Source organism: Sprattus sprattus (genome assembly GCF_963457725.1).
Source record: "Sprattus sprattus genome assembly, chromosome: 21".
Lineage (NCBI taxonomy): Eukaryota > Metazoa > Chordata > Actinopteri > Clupeiformes > Clupeidae > Sprattus > Sprattus sprattus.
The window spans coordinates 6,300,255-6,307,754 of NC_137919.1; the positions used below are offsets into that span (position 1 = coordinate 6,300,255).

At 47.2% G+C, this 7,500-nt stretch overlaps 1 protein-coding gene across 1 annotated transcript in view; it reads right to left on the reverse strand.

Moving 5' to 3' along the window:
- LOC308382380 (uncharacterized protein) overlaps positions 1 to 7,500 on the reverse strand; it is a gene marked incomplete at its 3' end in the record, with an annotated part of 37,113 nt that overhangs the window by 10,711 nt on the left and 18,902 nt on the right. Inside the window, exon 2 of the mRNA XM_080860101.1 lies at positions 3,497 to 3,572. The remainder of the gene's footprint in view (positions 1 to 3,496; positions 3,573 to 7,500) is intronic.

Genomic DNA, 7,500 nt, shown 5'->3' on the forward strand with positions numbered 1-7,500 from the left:
AGAAGCCCCCATTACAACAGATGATGAGTACTTCTCACAAAGCCTCGGTTTCCTAGACAACCATTGTCATGGCAGCGAGCGCTTTTTCTTGGGCTACAGGAAGTGAACTGGGACATCAGCTGCGAAGGGTCTTTTTGCCCCAGCGAGTTTTAAAGATGATTGGGAAAACAACATCCCCAACCTCAGATAGCTGGGCTAGACTCACTGCAGTGAAGCTTACAGACCTGCTGCTGTCTCTGTAAATATTTTGGCTTTTGGACATTGTTATGTGTGTGTGTGTGTGTGTGTGTGTGTGTGTGTGTTTGTGTTGAAATGTTCCTTGATTCTGGAAACAATCCCGTGCTTGTGTGTGTGTGTCTCTCTCACTCAGTGTGACGCACTTCGGCTCATAATCGTGTCTGCTCACGTCCTGTCCTACACTGAGCTCACACACACACACACACACACACACACACACACACACACTATTGTTGAATCACTTTCAAACACATCACGATCTCCTCACATCTCTTTTTAGTACGTCCTCCTCTCTCCGTCCTCTCCCTCTATTCCCGGTCCTCCTACTCTGAATCGTGATCCCTCCCTCCTTCCCTCTCTCTCTCTCTCTCTCTTTGGTTCTGATCCGTCATCTTTCCCACCCTTCCCTCTCTCTCCCTTCCCAAAACTCTGCCAAGTGATGAGGTCATATTCTGAACAAATTCCTTTCCGGTGTGTGTGTGTGTGTGTGTGTGTGTGTGTGTGTGTGTGTGTGAGTGAGTGAATGAGAGAGACGTGGTGTGCGTAGTGTTACTCGATTCACAATTGCCCCATTGTACACCACTGAGTTTAATACTTGCTACTACCTTGACAATACCTTCATGGTCATGAGATGTGTAACACAGGACCAATAACATAACACTCTCTCACACACACACACACACACACACAAACAAAAGCCACCTATTTTGTATAATTATCTGGGGTACCCAGCACCCTATTCTGACCTTAGTTTCGGCCTGGCCTTTGGGCTCACAGCCTGTGGTGGAATGTCACACTATGGTAACACCTCCCTGTCTCCCTCTCACACACACACACACACACACACACACACACCTCCCTCTCACACACACACACACACCTCGCTGTCTCCCTCTCACACACACAAACCCTATGCACACGTTCTCCTCGCTGTCCCATGTCCCCTGACACACACACACACAGACCCTACACACCTCCCCCATCTTCCTTACATCCCTGACACACACACACACCTTCTCCTCGCTGCCTTATGCTCCCTGACTGACACACACACACACACACACACACTTCACATACAAACTCACATTCCCTTTCTCCACTCTGCCTTCTGTTCTATGAATCACACACACACACCCTTCACACATTCTCCTACACACACACCTTCACCCCTCTTTTTTCCTTCTGTTATGACACATACACACACCCCCCTCAAATCCCTACACACACCTTCTCCACTCGGCCTTCTGTGCCCCTCTCACACACTCACACACACACACACACACACAAACAGTTCCCCTCACAAACCCACAAGCGACTCAAATGCCCCACTTCATGTCACCCTTTCCCAGCATCATCATTAGTTTCCCCTGTGTTTCACAATCATGAAAGAAAAACACACATTAATAATCTATTAATCATCAAAACAGAACTTTCCAGAAGGTCACTGTTCCTCCTAAGTAGGCTACAGCTCACAGAAATGTGACTGAGAAACGAGAATGATCAGCAAGGTTACTTTTCTCTTCCACCCCCCCCCCCCCCCCCCCCCCCCCCCTTCATAGCTTAATCTCTAGTCACTAGGAGCAGGCTCCACAGAGCCAGGAAGCCTACTGACCTATAATAGCCTACCCTGCTATTATCCTGCCACACCTTGAACACACATTCTACATGCCACCTACGAGAAGACACACACCCTGCGCCTAACAGAGAGAGAGAGCTGTGACCTGTTAGCTGGACATCAAATCAATGTCACACTATCACTCTAAGGACATCTATCAAAATTAAATCCCCGAGCTGACAGACAAACACACATAAGTCTCTTCCTTACCAAAACACTCGCCAACCTACCACACACAAACAACTGGCAAAAACTGCAGACCACCCAACCCCCACACCCCCTCCCAACAAACAGAAATAGCAACACTTTAAAATAACACTTTAATCCTTCGCGCTATTTGGGAGCATGTTGCTTTAACGGGGCTTTTCCGTCGCGGAGCTGAGGCGGCGGTTGTTCATTCACTCACATTTTGATCACGGGAACATTGGGGGCGGGTGATTCAAAAGCTCCCTGACTGAACGGCGCGATGATGGCAAAAAGAGGAGATTTTTCGTCACTCACACACACACACACGCAGACTTCTCCAAAAAAATGTACATCCCCAACGCCTCACCACTTCAAAGGAACACACTGGTTGCCATGTTAATCACTCTAATTGATCGGAAGTCGACTTTCAAAGAGTTCTTCCGACCACATGCCGGCATGCCACGACGCTATTTACTCACAACAAGGGACGTTTATGGTGGCACAATAAAATGCAGACGAAGCAAACAAGAGCCTATGAAGTTCAGCCATGCGTGGCCAAACAAACCCGAGTCACCTTCAAATACGATTGGTGGGCGTTTTGTATCTGATAATAATTACGAGATTGTAGATATTTCTATTACAACAACAATTATTTTTAAGATCCGTGGGTTCCAAGAAAACTGCACACAGGGCAGGTTCAGAAATACCCCACCCCCACATGTCCATGAGGCAAGACGATGCAAATGATTTCTTTTCAGACCGCCCCATTGTGTGTATGTGTGTGAGGAAGGGGGCGCAGGCTGACTAAAGGCAATCCATTCACTTAATGCGACTGCCTCCCCGGCACCGACCCAGCCCATCGCCGCTCCTACCCCTGTCCTCGCCCGCAGACAAAGGCGCAGGATCGCCTTACACAAGCACCTCCTCCACCCGCCTCCTACGGGTACACGTGGGAAGCTCGCATTTGAAGTGCCGAACTGGAAATAGTGGACTAGCAAGGGAGCTTTAAATACCATATCGCTGATGTAGCCTACGATGGCATGCGATCACATTCTAGACATGTTTTTCAAGAATACAGACAAAGGCACTGACCAATCAAAATGAAGGTATTAACCTACTGAACACACTTACATTTACAGGAGGTTATTAGCCTACATTGAAGCTGAATACATTGGGAGGGAGGACCTCTCTAGCGCGCTGCGGCAATAAAAGGGTTAACACAACAGCGTGAACTGACTTCATTTCCGGATTCATACAGCTTCCTATGAATGTTACTACTACTATTACTATTCATTCGGTAACTGTTTTATTACAACTCGTTCAATGAATGAATGGCTTCTACCCCCCCCCCCCCCCCCCCCCTAAAAAAAGCCAACTACGTTTCGGGTTGAACACCAGAAAGACACATTAATAGCATGTCCCTATTTTAGTTCCAATGTAAAAGAAGAGAATGCTTACCTTTTAGTCCTAAATGAAAACACGTTTTGAAGAAACTTCAGTGTCCTGGTTGGCCCCTTCCTCAAAAATCTTTTGCCTGAAAATAAAAGACCGAATCTTAATTCTACTGTCGTTACAATGTCACAACACGAAGCCGACAAAGGCATTTGTGGACACATTTAGGTTCGCCGATTTCAATGGCCCGATCAGACAAACGCGAATTAATCATTGCTGGGTGATCGAATACAATTTTTTTTTAATACGCTTGCATTTCACCTTGCCGAAGGGTTCAGCAGCGTATCAACATTATGTTAACGTTTCGAGCAGCCTTTGTTGGCTACCTCGAAGTAAAGCTGCCTCTAACAACAAAAAAAGACGATAAACTCCCAGAAATGGTAATCCAACACAACACTTCAGTTTATACCGGTGGTTTCGTTGTCCTGCGTTCCTCAACTTCCAGGGCTCCGAGAGTTTTTCTCGCCAGCCAATAATCCAGCTTGTCCGACCGAATCTCCTACTGACTGAGCAGCGTAGCCTAGCCTACTATATTCCAAATCGTCCTCTTTGTGATGGTCCTCTTTCTTACAATTGAGCGAATAAAGGACAAATCCGCATACAATCCAACAGTTAGCTAGCAGTATTGCTGTTGACGTTCAGTCAGTCCTTTTTCTCTCATACATTGCGGGTATTGTTCTCTCTCCCGTAGGCAGGGATCGAATTGCGCTGTTCGTCTCTGTGTTTTAAAGGGACACACCGCCTGGCTCTGCGCGCAACCTATGATGCTATCGCTCCGCACACACACACCAACACGCTGGCTCTGGTTCCACCGCTCCGCCCCTAAGCCCCGCACGCTGACGTCACCGCACGGCCCCGGAATTCCCTGACAGCGCAAACTGGCACCGACTCTAGCTCCATACCGGGACCGCTTCTCTCTGGCCCCCGCTCTTTCCGAAGGTGAACTCGTGACTCGGTTAGCCTGCCCGCCGGTCAGCCGGGACAACAGTTCCGTCCGTTGGACTATTTTTAATCTGCGGTGGACTCGGTAGCCTAATCACGCTGCGTAGGGTACAGTTGCAATGGACGTTTATTCCTGTTAATGTTTGCAAGTACAACACCACGTCCGAGTTTATTAAAAAAATGTTCAACCCTTACCAGCTGGGTTGACAAATCATCTGCAAAGTGTTCACATGGCAAAACATGAAACAAATGCTCTGACTTCTTATTTAACACTAGTGCATTTTTAGACATTGAACTTTCTTTAACCTCCTCGCCAAGGGCGAGAAAAACATCAGCCTTCAACTCACAGCTGAATCACGACCGTGAGCTCAGCAAAAGTGTAGTGTGTCAGTATCGTAAGTATCGCCATCAAATCTGTTCTCAATTACCCCCAAAACCCCCCCACCCCCCAGACAAACCCCCAATGTAATGGACCGTTCCCATCTATAGGTGCCGACTTGCTTCCCAAAGTCGGGTGATGGTTAGTGCATTTAACGTCAAACAGACGTCTGTTCTCACGGTGTGGTCAAGTCCATGTGTCACTAGAGCGCGCCTACACACACACACACACACACACACACACACTCACCGGTACACAGTCACACATGGCACGTTTCTATTTAGAGCCGTTGCATCAGCATCACAGCCAGACACAACACATGCACTCACAGTAAACCACGGGAGTGTGTCACGAATACTGTGTTTTCTTGGAGAGCAGTGTGTGTGTCCACCACAGGAACACACACAGACACACACACACACACACACACACACACACACACACACAGAGAAAGGAAGTGGACAGTATTGGACTGTTTGTCTCTGTGAAACTAAGATAGACACACAAACACATACTAACTCATCCATCTCCCTTTAAGATGAACTGTAGGGAATTGGCTTAAAACAATACTTATGTCAGATTGAGTAGGTTGGTTATTCTGGTTGTGTCTGTGTGTGTGTGTCTGTGTGTGTATGTGTGTGTGTGTGTGTGTGTGTGTGTGTGTGTATGTGGGGGCATGTGTGTGTGTGTGTGTGTGTGTGTGTGTGGGGGGGCATGTGTGTATGTGTGTGTGTGTGTGTGTGTGTGTGTGTGTGTGTGTGTGTGTGTGTGTGTGTGTGCATGCGTGGTGAGGGACACATTAGTTGTTAACCGTGGACAGGAAGAGGATGCTGAGTGATGAATCGGAGGTGGGATGCTGTTGTCAGTCTCTCACACACACACACACACACACACACACACACACAGGGAGGCATTTGAAGTCCTTGTCTCCCAGGACAGTGGGCTTGTCCCTATGAGAAATAAATAAACATCCCAAGGTCTGGACAAAACAAAGGGAGAGAAAGCAAAAGATAGAAAGAAAGAAGGAGAGGGAGGGAGAGAGAGAAAGAGAAAGCGAGAGAGAGTGAAAGAAAGAGACAAAGAAAGAGAGATGGAGGGAGGGAGAGAGAAAGAATGAGGGAGGCAGAGAGGGAGAGGGTGATAGAGACATAGAACCCCCCCCCCCACACACTATGAGTAGTAGTTGGGTCGTCAGAGAGAGAGGGTGTGTGTGTGTGTGTGTGTGAGGAGGAGGAGGAGGTGGTGGTGGATGTGTCACTGGTACAGGCAGCACTCTCTTTTGAAAACATTCGGTCTGCGGTTAGTGGGATTCAGTGAGTCAGCAGCATTGGGGTCCTATCGTCATTACTACTGCCCTCTGTGTGTGTGTGTGTGTGTGTGTGTGTGTGTGTGTGTGTGTGTGTGTGTGTGGTGTATGTGTGTGTGTGTGGTGTTTGGTCATAGGCAGGTGGCCATGTTATTGAGAGAGTTGTACCAAACATCTGAGTCAGTGATGCACTTGCACATCCTGTTGAACTTACTCAGCACACACACACACACAAGGATGACACATCATAATAGCCTACACACACACACACACACACACACACACACACACACACACACGAAAGGGGGAATTATAACTGCCCTATATATGACTTGATGCTGTGTGTTTTGTGTGTGTGTGTGTGTGTGTGGCGATGTGTGTGTGTGTGTGTGTGTCACAGAGTATCTGTTTCTGTGTGTGCTTCTGTTTTTAAGTTAATAACCTTTTGTGCTGGCCACACATCCACAGACACATCCACATAAACACACAAACACACACACTCACACTCACACGTTATTTCTCTGACAGGTAAGTAAGCAGAACAAGCCTGTCAGAGTAAGAAAATCGCTAAAATCGTTCCACATTTGTTGCCTCAACCTCACATGTTCTATGTTCCAAAATACCACCATTTAACTACGAGGAACCATCCATAAACACACACACACACACACACACACACACACACACACACACACACACACACACACTGAGGAACCATCCATAAACAAGTGTATCCCAAATACCCGGAGACTCCTTAGAGGTGTGGGCTCATCGAGAGCACATACAAGCAATCTCCGCACATTGACAGGTTTCCATGGCGACGCCAACACGTTCAGGCTGTGTGATATTTGACCTTTGGCAGTAAAGAGGTCAGACTATGCCCACACCTGAAGGACAAACAGGGGACACACATTCTTTTAAGGAGGCACAAGCGTAGACATGTAGCAAACCCACCAGAGGGAGGAGCAGAAGTTAGAGTGAATACGACGTCTCCACCTTAAAATGTGCTGGTAGTCTGCGTCTGGGCAGACTGGACATCTGCATGAGAGCAGTTAGGCTGTTATGACCCAAGTTTTATGGCACACTAAGAACAGCACTAGACACACACACCTACACACGTAGACACACACACATAAGACAGACAGACAGACACACACACACAGGCAGACAGACAAACAGATTAAACACATAAACACAGAAGACATTGGTCTAAACACACACACAGACAAACATACATACACAAACAAACACATACATACACACACAAACACATACAGATAGACAAAGACAGTCCCTCAAGGCTTGTGTCTAAATGTGTAAAAGACATTACACTGTTTTCCTTGTAATAACAGCAAAACAAGTACAATTCACATTCAATGTGCC